Genomic DNA, 15,749 nt, shown 5'->3' with positions numbered 1-15,749 from the left:
TATCCTTTCCTAAATTACACACATTGCAATTTCTACACGTGAAAAAACCATTGGTTTTAGGCGGCAGCCAACAATGTTTCTGTTCCACCGTAGTCACCAAGCTGGGACAAAGCATGTTCCTCAAATTAGACCCACGTCTGTAGACAATTTTGGGTTTGGCAGGAAGATCATTTTTGATGCTGGGGATCTCTGTCAAGAGATGCCAATGTTTTCTTAAAATGTTGAAAATTCTACTGTTCTCATTAGAAAATCTCGTAGAGAAAGCAAGAGGAAATTCGTTGTTATTTTTTGGAGCCCTATTTTCCAATGTGCTTTCCCTAGTTATTTTGGAAACTCTCTCTTTTGCTTTGTTAAGTACTTTTCGAGGGTAACCTCTTTGGAGGAAGCGTTCCTCGGTTTCTCTAATGTTAGTTTGGAAACTCTCATCAGTGCTGCAATTTCTTCGCATTCGTAACATTTCGCCAAATGGTATGTTACTAACCACATGGCGAGGATGCGCGCTTTTGAAATGCAACGTGCTGTTGCATGCAGTGCTTTTTCTGTGTGTCTTGCTTTGAATCATATTGTTCTCAATAAAAAAGGTTACATCCAAGAAATCAATTTGCTGTTCACTGTATTCCATGGTGAGCTTCACATTGTACGGGTTGTCATTCAGGAATTCAAAATATGACAGTAAGTCCGGGGCAGGCCCATTCCATAACATAATCACGTCATCAATGTACCTGCCCCAGAAAATAATGTGATCCGACCACCTAGCCGAGTGACGGCCCCAGGCATGCTCCCGCTCAAACCAGCCCATAAATAGGCCAGCGTAAGCGGGAGCAATCCTCGAACCCATCGCCGTGCCCTGTACCTGCTGAAACCACACTGAATTGTGAAGGAAAAAGTTCGTCGACAGTATGATCTCAGTCATTTCCATTAGTACTTCGTTGTGCAACCTATGGTTTGCAGTCCGTTGTCCCAGAAAGAAGGCCAAAGCTCTCATTCCAAATTCTTTTTTAATGCAAGTGTATAAGCTTGACACATCCATAGTCACAAAAAGCATGTTTTTGGACCGTGTTAGATTTTGGAATTTCGATAAAATGTCTTTGGAGTCCCTAATGTAGGCTGGTAAATTCTGGACAAAGGGTTGGATGTAAGTGTCCACATATTCCGACAGTCTCTCCGTGGGTGAGTTGATGCCTGCAATAATAGGGCGGCCCGGTGGAAAGGGACCGCCTTTATGAATTTTAGGAAGAATATATAGGATAGGCGAGGTCGGTGAGGTTACAGCCAAATACCTATATTCTTCTTCACTGATTAGCCCCGTTTCTCGCCAATCTGACAGTCTCAGGTTAATGTGGGTGATGAGATCACCCACTGGATTTGTGGTCAATTTTTTATAGCAGTTAGTATCTGATAATTGACGTTCAATTTCATTCATATAGTCAGCTTTTCTCATGAGGACAATATTGCCCCCTTTGTCCGCCTCGCGGATGACTATAGAGTTATCAGCTTTAAGGTTTTTTAATGCAGTAAATTCCTGGGGGGTAAGATTTTGGTTCTTGTCACTGCGATTGGTCGTAGAGTCTATAAGTTTGTAAAGTCCTGCCGTTACTCTTTTTTTGAATAAGTCTATATTGGGATGGGTGCCCACTGGTACAAAGGTAGATCTTGGTTTTAAACCACTTGTTTTAGATATACTCTCACACACATCCAACTCATTACAAATATCCTCTGTATCAATAGAAGTCTCAAGTTCAATAGTTATCAGTGATTGTAACAAATTTATTTCATTCATGGTATACTGAGTCACAGTGTTTCCATCATTACAAACATCTTTTACTTTAACAGGATTTCTAGCAAAATGGTCCTTCAATTTAAGTGTGCGAACAAATTTACATAAATCCACCATTATTTCAGTGTCATCCCCCGTTTGATTTGGACAGAAACCCAATCCCATTTCAAGTACAGACTTTTCATCCTGAGAGAGACATTTATCCGAGAGGTTCACAATGATCGATTCATTCATACTTTCTTTCCCTCCCTCATTTTCAATGTTGGCATCAATTAATTCTTGTTGGACCTTGTTCTCTTTGCAACCGTTTCTGCATTTGAGTTCTTGCCTCTGTTTAGATCTCTTCCAACTACACCCCCCCCTCCTTGTTTTGGGTCTTTGGGTCTTGTTCCTAGCCTCACCCTCTCCATTTCCACTAAAAAAGGATTCTGGCCTGGTCTTGTCTCTCCTGTCACTGTGGGTGCCGGCACCTCACTCAAAAGTGAGCTTGCAGTGGACGAGAGGGAGGTCAGACTACTTGCTGATGTTAACTCAGGGGTGTCCTCTCTCTGTCTTTTGCCATCCCCAGGTACTCTGATGTTATCAAATTTGTGTGAGAAGGTATATATTCGACCCTCCTTGTAGTCCTTGTCATCTCTTTTGATTTTCTTCATTTTTTTATCACGAAGGTATAACTGATGGTTCTCAAGGATACCATCTAATATATCGTAGTTCTTCTTGATGGTATCTTTTAGAGGGGATGTTTCTATTTCCTTTTCTAAGTCTTCTATCTCTTTTTTGAGTTTTTCACCCTTGATTTCTGAGTTTCTTATCAGTATCTTCATCATGTTGAAGGAGGCATTCTTTAAATTGCTTTCCCAGTCCTCTAGCTGTTCAGGGCTAAGGTCCTCAAACGTAGGAAATATTAAGATTCTTAAACCCCTAGGAATTTTTTCATTTTCTATATATTTGCCTAGGGTGGTCCCATCCCACCAACGGGACATTTCACTCTTTTTAAGTTTTTCTAGTTTCTGAAATTTTATTTTTAGTCCCTCAGTAGAGGGGGTGGCTCTATTGTTCACATTAGGATTGTTGGCAAATAGATCTTGGGCTAATTCCTGTCTCCTATCTTTAAAGCCTGGCATAGTGATCCGCTATTTGATAGATAGGCTGAATCTTTTGTTAATCTTATAGCAATAAGTCAAATGCAGAGTTGGCCAGTGCTACTGGGAATTGTGACAATAAGTTTTGGAAAGAACAACGGTGGAGGATTCCCATCAAAAAAGCACCTGGTCAAATATTCTCCCAAAATTAGTTTAGACCCAAATTATAGTGCATGGGACAATATGTGTGCACACTTCAGTAACACCCACCGTTACAATGTTGGTTCAAAACATGAACTATGAATTACTTTAAACAAGGTCAAGGTGCACCACTTTAGAGTTTGCATGAACTGACAACTTTGATGAGGTTAGCAGCAATGATCACATTAGTTGTTACTTGTGTTCTTTAAGAGTTCTTTTATTGAGTTCAGTTGTAAGTAACAAATCACACACAGGAGCTACAGCCGACGCGTTTCGTCCTCTTGGGACTTCTTCAGGGCTGTTTACAGAAAAATGACAATGTACAAAAAACATACAATTAAAATTTACATTAAAAACAATTGTGCTTCTGTAGACAAAGCCAGGCTTAAAAAACAGTACAGTACTGGATTAAAGGCTAGTGCCAGGATTGTATGCAAATTGCCAACAATAATCAGAATAGAAGATTTTGAAAAATTAATTTAAAGACAACATTTTTGAAATTTTTCAAAAGCGGTCAGCATGTTCTAGGTTGTTGTATATTGTTCACCATAAGGGTCTATCCCTCTTGTATCTGCAACCCACCTTAGAGAGGTGACATGGGGGAGTAATCAACAATTTATCAGCAGAAATGAGTAACGCTAAAGTGAAGAACATACCGAAGTGAAAAAATAGACTAGTGTCCTTGTGTCTTCTCCCGTGACTATCAGGGTGCGTGGAGATATCTGTAACGATTTGTTATGCTTGATAGAGCATCTAGAATTGATTAATGGGAAAACATTAGTGAATTGTCAAATATCAAAAGTCTTTATATCAACAGACACTCTAAAAGAGCTCGAAAGCTTCCCATAACTCGATAATTGCGACTGAAGACTATGACCTACCCTGTTGAACAAAAAGTTCTCTGTGGAGGAATCTCGTCTGTCCGAGTCGTTCTTATTACTGGACGGTATATATCTATTTGTGGTCTGTACTGCCAAAATTCTCTTGAAAGGGTATTTCAATATTGTACATATAAATATCCTAAAGAGCAAACAGAGTGTTTTAGATACTCTTCTCAAAGATAACTCCACACCAAACAAATATATATGTTTGCAATTGACAAGAAAAAAACACTAATTTGATGTTATACATTTATTTATCCTATAGGGCAAACAGAGTGTTTTTATAAATTCTCCTCAAGGCAGCTCCTCAACATTGGAACGTTTGTGATTAGTAAGGAAGATAAGCTAAAACGATAAGATAAGGACAAAGGACAAAAACACTTCCATGGTACTTTTCTCATAACGGTCATCCGCAACCAAAGGGTAGCCTGATATTTACATAAGCGAAATGAACGGACGGCAACTCACTTACATCAAGAATATGGATGATGATCCAAAAAGAGCTGGAACCAGGGTAGTAGAAAGTGTAGGTTTTAATCTGGCTATCTACAACAAGATAAGGAGGGAGGATAGGGATAAGAATTATTAGAAACTAGGCGTGCAATGAGAAGAAAAACCTTCCCATGGCTATTACTATCTTTAGAGTCATTGTTAAACAAAGCATTTTAAATATACTTGGTTATTTAATTAGATATTTGTCTATTTACATAACTGATCATTGTTAACTGCAGAGCCAATGTAGGAACAACCTATAACGGCCACTAAGCATCCAAGTATGTGCTTGTAAATATATCTTACCTATTATAGTTGGCTTGTTGTAAGGAAAGGGGTATTAAACCTTCTGCTTACGCACTCTGAATTGAATATACAAGAAAGAGAGAGGGGAAAAGAAAATATATAACAGGAAATCAGTATAAAAGAGTAACCCCAAAAAAGGACTTAATTATTACAAATCCTATCCCTCTGTCTATGGACACCTGTTTATGTGTCTGTTTAGTTTAAGTGGGCAAAAAGTAAATATAGTCAAAGAACCCCATTTACTATAGTTAATGAACTAACATGATAATTTCCCTAGATTGATCTCTCTAAAAGACCCAAAGTTCTAATAAACCCCTGTTTAGTCTGTTGACAAAGCCCTCTTACCTTAATAAAGTGAGCTAAGGCATCCCCTGGTTCCTATATCCACCTGCAGTACAACGTCCTCCTCCGTCAAGTAGCAGCAGACTACTGAGACATTTTGGCTCAGTTTATATATAGGCTTTAATTAGTCCTAATTAAAAACACCTGGTTCAGTTTGGCAAGTGGCACGACGGCCATATTGTGTAAGTGCCCTATTGTCATTCTGCAATGCAGTGTGAAGTTATAGCGGACGCCATCTTATGTTTGTACCGAATAGCATCTTAAACCAGTACAAAAAGATGGTGCTGTAAAACTAGAGATCGAATGAGCAAAGGAATTCATAAGCCTGTGCCCATATAAAATCTCCTACATCTGGGTTTGCAGCGCCTATCTTGTCCGAAAACGTGTGTTTATATCAGCAATTTGGAACGGGGGCCATATTGCATAAGTGCCCGATTTCTGTTTGAGGCCGTGTAGTGAAGCCTAAACGGGCGCCATGTTGGTTCGGGGCGTCTATGTCCCTGGGTGATTGATTCTCTGTGTTGTAAAGGTATTCGGCACTATTATCGGAAGGTGGTGAGATCTCGCGGGTCATAGTACTCTCAAAGAAAATGTAGAGCGCAAAAAAAGTGTGTTTGAAACAACATTCAAGAGAAGATTGCGTAGCGTTCTAAATTACCCAGGGGGCCCAGGTGAACTATTGTTAAGTATTTTAATGATCAAATTAGGTAAATGCTTCCCAGAGTACAAGAAAAAAGTAGCTAGAGACTTTCTAGATAAATTTCAATGATCGATCCGAATTACGACGACCATTTTGTTTTTGTCCGTGTTTTGAAGCCTAAACAGGCGCCATATTGGTACCTGTTGTTGGTTAAGAGCGTCTATGTCAAAGGAGAAATCTTAGTCTATATTATCCAGGTGTTCTACACTTTTGTTGCTAGAAAATAGAAAAGCAAAAATGTAAGGATAAATGTGATTTCGAAACAAATATATAGCACAAAAAAAGAAATTCAAAAAACCCTTTGCAGGCTAAAATCGCGTTGGCGTTGTGGATTGCCCTGGGGGCCCAAATAAGCTATTACTAAAGGATTAAATAATCGAAGAGTGGGGATTGCATCCCAAAGTAAGGGGAAAAAATAGTCAAAGCCTATTTAGAAAAATTACAGGGGTCGATCCCAAATACGGCGGCCATGTTGTTATGGGCATGGATGCAGGAGGCTTTAAGAGAGCAGCGACTGTATGATGCAGCATAAGGGATATTGAAGAAATATGTCTATATCCTTAAGCTTCTTGAAAAGAAACCCTGTTGTTCAAATAACAATGTATACAGCCGCTATGTTGAATTGGCTTTTGTAAATATTATTGCTAAAGTGTGCTGTGCAATACCAATATCAACTTTTAGGTGGCATGGTATAGCTACCAAGTGATGATGTTTAGAGAAGAGCTGTTTGTGCTCTGTTCCTCAAATTACAAACTACATAGGAATTAGCAAAAAGCTATCAAAACCTTATGTGTTCTAAAAGAATCTCATTCCCAGCCCTATTATCTCTGACCTATATGGGAACAATACACTATATGCAAGAATTAGCTTGTCATTCATATAAAGACTATTTAGTGTTATAAACACAGTATACATCATTAACATAAGTTGTCATTCATTACTGTAAACATATTATATTCCATTTCATAAACATTTACCAGAAGCATTTTATGCATACTAGATCTTGATGTTGGTCGATAAAGGGAAGAACACTGGGCACGTCATTAACATAGTTTATCAATCATGAATGAAAACATTTTATATTCTATTTCATAAGCATTTATCAGAAGCATTCTACGCATACTAGATATTGATGTTGGTCGATAAAGGGAAGAACACTGGGCATGATGATATTAAGCTCATAGATTTACGGATAGACTAGCATAGCGACCTATGGACACCAAGTGTGACCATCTTAACAGGTTACTCATAGGTGTCTACATGCAGTTTATGAGATAAGATGATGCATTTCATCATCATAATTGTGTCCCAATTCCACGCTCCGTAGTCTACAAATCCATTCTGCTTCACATTTTCTTAAGGCTAGCGTTCGGTCCCCGCCTCGCCGGTTCACAGGGACATGATCAATTCCCATAAACCATAGTGTGTCATCTGGTGTATGTTTGTCCTGCATATGGAATGTCATCGCGTATTTATGATCATTGTTGCGATGGGCCCGTACATGTTCCTGAATCCTTTGTTTCAACGGTCGTTTCGTGCTGCCCACATAGATTATGTCACATGGGCAGCCTATGATGTATACTACAAAGGTAGTATTGCAGTTTATGAGATGCTTGATTTTGTGTGTTTTGTTTGTGTTAAAACAGACATTTTTGGTCTTATCCTTTCCTAAATTACACACATTGCAATTTCTACACGTGAAAAAACCATTGGTTTTAGGCGGCAGCCAACAATGTTTCTGTTCCACCGTAGTCACCAAGCTGGGACAAAGCATGTTCCTCAAATTAGACCCACGTCTGTAGACAATTTTGGGTTTGGCAGGAAGATCATTTTTGATGCTGGGGATCTCTGTCAAGAGATGCCAATGTTTTCTTAAAATGTTGAAAATTCTACTGTTCTCATTAGAAAATCTCGTAGAGAAAGCAAGAGGAAATTCGTTGTTATTTTTTGGAGCCCTATTTTCCAATGTGCTTTCCCTAGTTATTTTGGAAACTCTCTCTTTTGCTTTGTTAAGTACTTTTCGAGGGTAATCTCTTTGGAGGAAGCGTTCCTCGGTTTCTCTAATGTTAGTTTGGAAACTCTCATCAGTGCTGCAATTTCTTCGCATTCGTAACATTTCGCCAAATGGTATGTTACTAACCACATGGCGAGGATGCGCGCTTTTGAAATGCAACGTGCTGTTGCATGCAGTGCTTTTTCTGTGTGTCTTGCTTTGAATCATATTGTTCTCAATAAAAAAGGTTACATCCAAGAAATCAATTTGCTGTTCACTGTATTCCATGGTGAGCTTCACATTGTACGGGTTGTCATTCAGGAATTCAAAATATGACAGTAAGTCCGGGGCAGGCCCATTCCATAACATAATCACGTCATCAATGTACCTGCCCCAGAAAATAATGTGATCCGACCACCTAGCCGAGTGACGGCCCCAGGCATGCTCCCGCTCAAACCAGCCCATAAATAGGCCAGCGTAAGCGGGAGCAAACCTCGAACCCATCGCCGTGCCCTGTACCTGCTGAAACCACACTGAATTGTGAAGGAAAAAGTTCTTCGACAGTATGATCTCAGTCATTTCCATTAGTACTTCGTTGTGCAACCTATGGTTTGCAGTCCGTTGTCCCAGAAAGAAGGCCAAAGCTCTCATTCCAAATTCTTTTTTAATGCAAGTGTATAAGCTTGACACATCCATAGTCACAAAAAGCATGTTTTTGGACCATGTTAGATTTTGGAATTTCGATAAAATGTCTTTGGAGTCCCTAATGTAGGCTGGTAAATTCTGGACAAAGGGTTGGATGTAAGTGTCCACATATTCCGACAGTCTCTCCGTGGGTGAGTTGATGCCTGCAATAATAGGGCGGCCCGGTGGAAAAGGACCGCCTTTATGAATTTTAGGGAGAATATATAGGATAGGCGAGGTCGGTGAGGTTACAGCCAAATACCTATATTCTTCTTCACTGATTAGCCCCGTTTCTCGCCAATCTGACAGTCTCAGGTTAATGTGGGTGATGAGATCACCCACTGGATTTGTGGTCAATTTTTTATAGCAGTTAGTATCTGATAATTGACGTTCAATTTCATTCATATAGTCAGCTTTTCTCATGAGGACAATATTGCCCCCTTTGTCCGCCTCGCGGATGACTATAGAGTTATCAGCTTTAAGGTTTTTTAATGCAGTAAATTCCTGGGGGGTAAGATTTTGGTTCTTGTCACTGCGATTGGTCGTAGAGTCTATAAGTTTGTAAAGTCCTGCCGTTACTCTTTTTTTGAATAAGTCTATATTGGGATGGGTGCCCACTGGTACAAAGGTAGATCTTGGTTTTAAACCACTTGTTTTAGATATACTCTCACACACATCCAACTCATTACAAATATCCTCTGTATCAATAGAAGTCTCAAGTTCAATAGTTATCAGTGATTGTAACAAATTTATTTCATTCATGGTATACTGAGTCACAGTGTTTCCATCATTACAAACATCTTTTACTTTAACAGGATTTCTAGCAAAATGGTCCTTCAATTCAAGTGTGCGAACAAATTTACATAAATCCACCATTATTTTTTAGAACACATAAGGTTTTGATAGCTTTTTGCTAATTCCTATGTAGTTTGTAATTTGAGGAACAGAGCACAAACAGCTCTTCTCTAAACATCATCACTTGGTAGCTATACCATGCCACCTAAAAGTTGATATTGGTATTGCACAGCACACTTTAGCAATAATATTTACAAAAGCCAATTCAACATAGCGGCTGTATACATTGTTATTTGAACAACAGGGTTTCTTTTCAAGAAGCTTAAGGATATAGAGATATTTCTTCAATATCCCTTATGCTGCATCATACAGTCGCTGCTCTCTTAAAGCCTCCTGCATCCATGCCCATACCAACATGGCCGCCGTATTTGGGATCGACCCCTGTAATTTTTCTAAATAGGCTTTGACTATTTTTTCCCCTTACTTTGGGATGCAATCCCCACTCTTCGATTATTTAATCCTTTAGTAATAGCTTATTTGGGCCCCCAGGGCAATCCACAACGCCAACGCGATTTTAGCCTGCAAAGGGTTTTTTGAATTTCTTTTTTTGTGCTATATATTTGTTTCGAAATCACATTTATCCTTACATTTTTGCTTTTCTATTTTCTAGCAACAAAAGTGTAGAACACCTGGATAATATAGACTAAGATTTCTCCTTTGACATAGACGCTCTTAACCAACAACAGGTACCAATATGGCGCCTGTTTAGGCTTCAAAACACGGACAAAAACAAAATGGTCGTCGTAATTCGGATCGATCATTGAAATTTATCTAGAAAGTCTCTAGCTACTTTTTTCTTGTACTCTGGGAAGCATTTACCTAATTTGATCATTAAAATACTTAACAATAGTTCACCTGGGCCCCCTGGGTAATTTAGAACGCTACGCAATCTTCTCTTGAATGTTGTTTCAAACACACTTTTTTTGCGCTCTACATTTTCTTTGAGAGTACTATGACCCGCGAGATCTCACCACCTTCCGATAATAGTGCCGAATACCTTTACAACACAGAGAATCAATCACCCAGGGACATAGACGCCCCGAACCAACATGGCGCCCGTTTAGGCTTCACTACACGGCCTCAAACAGAAATCGGGCACTTATGCAATATGGCCCCCGTTCCAAATTGCTGATATAAACACACGTTTTCGGACAAGATAGGCGCTGCAAACCCAGATGTAGGAGATTTTATATGGGCACAGGCTTATGAATTCCTTTGCTCATTCGATCTCTAGTTTTACAGCACCATCTTTTTGTACTGGTTTAAGATGCTATTCGGTACAAACATAAGATGGCGTCCGCTATAACTTCACACTGCATTGCAGAATGACAATAGGGCACTTACACAATATGGCCGTCGTGCCACTTGCCAAACTGAACCAGGTGTTTTTAATTAGGACTAATTAAAGCCTATATATAAACTGAGCCACAATGTCTCAGTAGTCTGCTGCTACTTGACGGAGGAGGACGTTGTACTGCAGGTGGATATAGGAACCAGGGGATGCCTTAGCTCACTTTATTAAGGTAAGAGGGCTTTGTCAACAGACTAAACAGGGGTTTATTAGAACTTTGGGTCTTTTAGAGAGATCAATCTAGGGAAATTATCATGTTAGTTCATTAACTATAGTAAATGGGGTTCTTTGACTATATTTACTTTTTGCCCACTTAAACTAAACAGACACATAAACAGGTGTCCATAGACAGAGGGATAGGATTTGTAATAATTAAGTCCTTTTTTGGGGTTACTCTTTTATACTGATTTCCTGTTATATATTTTCTTTTCCCCTCTCTCTTTCTTGTATATTCCATTCAGAGTGCGTAAGCAGAAGGTTTAATACCCCTTTCCTTACAACAAGCCAACTATAATAGGTAAGATATATTTACAAGCACATACTTGGATGCTTAGTGGCCGTTATAGGTTGTTCCTACATTGGCTCTGCAGTTAACAATGATCAGTTATGTAAATAGACAAATATCTAATTAAATAACCAAGTATATTTAAAATGCTTTGTTTAACAATGACTCTATAGATAGTAATAGCCATGGGAAGGTTTTTCTTCTCATTGCACGCCTAGTTTTTAATAATTCTTATCCCTATCCTCCCTCCTTATCTTGTTGTAGATAGCCAGATTAAAACCTACACTTTCTACTACCCTGGTTCCAGCTCTTTTTGGATCATCATCCATATTCTTGATGTAAGTGAGTTGCCGTCCGTTCATTTCGCTTATGTAAATATCAGGCTACCCTTTGGTTGCGGATGACCGTTATGAGAAAAGTACCATGGAAGTGTTTTTGTCCTTTGTCCTTATCTTATCGTTTTAGCTTATCTTCCTTACTAATCACAAACGTTCCAATGTTGAGGAGCTGCCTTGAGGAGAATTTCTAAAAACACTCTGTTTGCCCTATAGGATAAATAAATGTATAACATCAAATTAGTGTTTTTTTCTTGTCAATTGCAAACATATATATTTGTTTGGTGTGGAGTTATCTTTGAGAAGAGTATCTAAAACACTCTGTTTGCTCTTTAGGATATTTATATGTACAATATTGAAATACCCTTTCAAGAGAATTTTGGCAGTACAGACCACAAATAGATATATACCGTCCAGTAATAAGAACGACTCGGACAGACGAGATTCCTCCACAGAGAACTTTTTGTTCAACAGGGTAGGTCATAGTCTTCAGTCGCAATTATCGAGTTATGGGAAGCTTTCGAGCTCTTTTAGAGTGTCTGTTGATATAAAGACTTTTGATATTTGACAATTCACTAATGTTTTCCCATTAATCAATTCTAGATGCTCTATCAAGCATAACAAATCGTTACAGATATCTCCACGCACCCTGATAGTCACGGGAGAAGACACAAGGACACTAGTCTATTTTTTCACTTCGGTATGTTCTTCACTTTAGCGTTACTCATTTCTGCTGATAAATTGTTGATTACTCCCCCATGTCACCTCTCTAAGGTGGGTTGCAGATACAAGAGGGATAGACCCTTATGGTGAACAATATACAACAACCTAGAACATGCTGACCGCTTTTGAAAAATTTCAAAAATGTTGTCTTTAAATTAATTTTTCAAAATCTTCTATTCTGATTATTGTTGGCAATTTGCATACAATCCTGGCACTAGCCTTTAATCCAGTACTGTACTGTTTTTTAAGCCTGGCTTTGTCTACAGAAGCACAATTGTTTTTAATGTAAATTTTAATTGTATGTTTTTTGTACATTGTCATTTTTCTGTAAACAGCCCTGAAGAAGTCCCAAGAGGACGAAACGCGTCGGCTGTAGCTCCTGTGTGTGATTTGTTACTTACAACTGAACTCAATAAAAGAACTCTTAAAGAACACAAGTAACAACTAATGTGATCATTGCTGCTAACCTCATCAAAGTTGTCAGTTCATGCAAACTCTAAAGTGGTGCACCTTGACCTTGTTTAAACTACTGCATCATAATGTGTAGGTCAGACGGCTGTGTTTGATGTTGTCATGATACTCTATGTTAGCCTTCCTCTGACCATCTTCTGCACCTGATTTGCCAATGGCTTTATTTTCTGTAGAAAACCCACCCCTTTCCCATGCACCCGCACGTCCTGTGTGTAAGTATATGTTTTGGTGTTAATGATGTGCTCTGTGATAGTTCGTGATTATTTGGAAACATTCTTGTGCTTTGAAAACATTCTTGTGCTCTAAAGATGATCGTGCCTTTGCATTCTGATTATTTCTCTCTGTTTGCCAAAGTAAATCTATCATTGATGCGAGACTCTGAGACTCTCTGTCTCTCATTCTGCCTGTACCGCGCTGTTCTATTAGCTGGCAGCAGCAGAACGTGATTGAGCGCACATTTTCTTAATGTGCGGTCTGGGTGCGGCCCGCTATTTAAACCGCACCCAGCCTTCTGGAAGGCGCTTTGCCTTCCGCCTTTGTTCTGAGAAGGACTGCGTCTGGAGGCTTCTGCTTCGTCTCACCTCTCAAGATTAGAGCTGCAGCTGCAAGGAGTCATCACGTCGGAGCTTCTGGGGATTCCGGTTCCTGAAACAAAAGAAAGATTCGAGTTAAGTACTTTTGAATTCTATATTTAAGGCGCCCCACGCAAGAAAGACAAGAACATTTTCTTTGGTATTTACAAGGAAAAGACAAGAACATTTTCTTTGCTATTTACAAGGAAAGGACAAGAACATTTTCTTTATTATTTACAGGAAGGAAACAAAGACATTTCATATCAATAATCAAAGGACTGGAACTAAAAAGCATTACAAGAAGTAATTGTGATGTAAAGAGAATTGTGTTAAATCTCAGCCTGCATTTTAATGTTTTTTGCAAAGATGCTTTAGTACTATTTATGAGAAAAGCGCAGGTTGTGTTTCTTTCCTTTATTTTCATTTATGTAAAACAGGTCAAGGCTCAACACCTCGCAGAAACCCTCTTTAGGTGAAAAAAGCAAAGGTTACAAGTAAGTTTAGGAGAAAGTGTGTCACTTGAATGTAGAAAGAGTGAAGGAAGGGATAGTGTCTTATTGTATTTGTTTGTATCTTTGCAGCAAACCCTCAGAAAAGATTTCTAGAGCCAAAGACCAGACAATGACCTGAAAGAAAAGGAATCAAGACAAGACCAAGACATACTGGATGTTTGCCAAGACAGAACTGATCGCAGGTAGGCGTGAGACTTAGACTCTCCGACTAAACACAGTTATAGGGAAAAGTTAATGCAGTGTTTAAAGTTTAGTTACTAGGAAGTAGAAAGCGTAGAATTAAAACTCTGATACTTGTTGCCTCGCAGGTCGACAGCAAGATCTTCTACCAACCTACGTCCGGTACCGGCCTTCCTCCCCTATTTCTAGTTCTCTTTTTACTGTAGTTTTAAAAACCAGTAAGAATTTAGTTAGTTATTTGGGAAGTTGGTCCATTGCGTCTCTGCGAAAACTTCTACGTCATCCTAGAGGCTTCGCTCATAGGACAAGGTAAGGGACGACGTAGCTTGGTTTGACCGAAGGCAAAGCCCACGGTAATTTTTCGCCCAGACACAATGGACCAAGTTTCTTTACAGGATATAGCAGCTATCCTAAATGATTTAAGAGAGGAAAATGCTTCCTTGCGTAGGGATATGTCCTCTCTACAGGAGGCAATTCAACACAAACCAGTTTTAAAACCGGCAACTTTCCATGGATCTTCCTCAGATTCAGCTCCCCAAACTCAGATCCAAGTGGTTACTCCTGTTCCCACTCACTTAGCTCAGCCAGAGAGATTTTATGGGGATTGTAATAAGTTCTCTATATTTTTGCAGCAATGTCATTTACATTTCCTTGCAAAAGCAAACGCCTTTCCTGACGATTCTTCTAAGGTGGCTTTTATGTTATTTATTTAGGTGGTGACGCTGCTCTTTGGTCTGTGCCAATAGTTGAGAAAGATGATCCTATTCTTTATAACTTTAGGGATTTTGAGCGAGCATTAAAAAAGATTTTTGCTAAACATGTCTTTGTCCAATCCGCTGAAAATGAGCTTTTAGGTTTAAAACAAGGATCCTCAGATCTGCTTCATCACATCTCGCAGTTTAACCGATTGGTTCTAGAAGCAGGTTGGCCTTACAATAAAAGAGTCTCACTATTTTACAGAGGTTTAAGAGATGATTTAAAAGACATGGTAACCCAAATCCTGGAACTCCCTGATGACATTAATGAATTCATCGATTTCGTAGTTAAGTTAAACCATAGACTACTGGAAAGGAAAGGTGAGAAAGGAAGATCTGATCACAAACTTGTATTCTTTAAGGACAAACCCTCATCATCCCGAGAGATAAACCCTAAGCAAGATTCAGTAGAACCAATGCAGATAGGTTCCATTAGAGGACCTTTATCGAAAGACGAAAAGGAAAAGAGGCGAAAACTTAATCAATGTCTTTATTGTGGCAAAACAGGCCATTTTGTAAAAGAATGTCCTACACGACCTAATAAACCAAAAACTAGACCTTCAGAAATAGCCATTACTCAGGAACCGTCAGAAAACTAGGAAACTCGATGAAGGAAGAGGTCAGTTTATCGAGTGTGGTTTCTAGTTTGGCCTCTACTGTTCCTCCTTATAAGTTGTAAACATTTTTGTATTCTAGTAGATTTGAGAAGTTTACTTCCTTCTTCTCACTCAAGGAAGGTAGAGGCAATTATTGACTCAGGGGCGACAGGAAATTTTATTGATACACACTTTTTCTCTCAGTTGGGTTTCAACTCAGAATCAAAAAGACATCCAGAGACTGTTAGGGCTGTTGACGGTAAAGAACTAACGTCAGGCCCAATAGACAGACAAACAGAATTACTTGAAATGGACTGTTCACCAATTCATAGAGAGAGAATTCAGTTTGACATCATAGATGCCCCTCAATTTCGATTAATCCTAGGAATACCCTGGTTAATTCTACACAATCCAAGAATTGATTGGGTCTCAAAAG

This window comes from Lissotriton helveticus, chromosome 4_1, assembly GCF_964261635.1.
Source record: "Lissotriton helveticus chromosome 4_1, aLisHel1.1, whole genome shotgun sequence".
Classification (NCBI taxonomy): Eukaryota; Metazoa; Chordata; class Amphibia; order Caudata; family Salamandridae; genus Lissotriton; species Lissotriton helveticus.
This window is presented reverse-complemented; position numbering follows the sequence as displayed.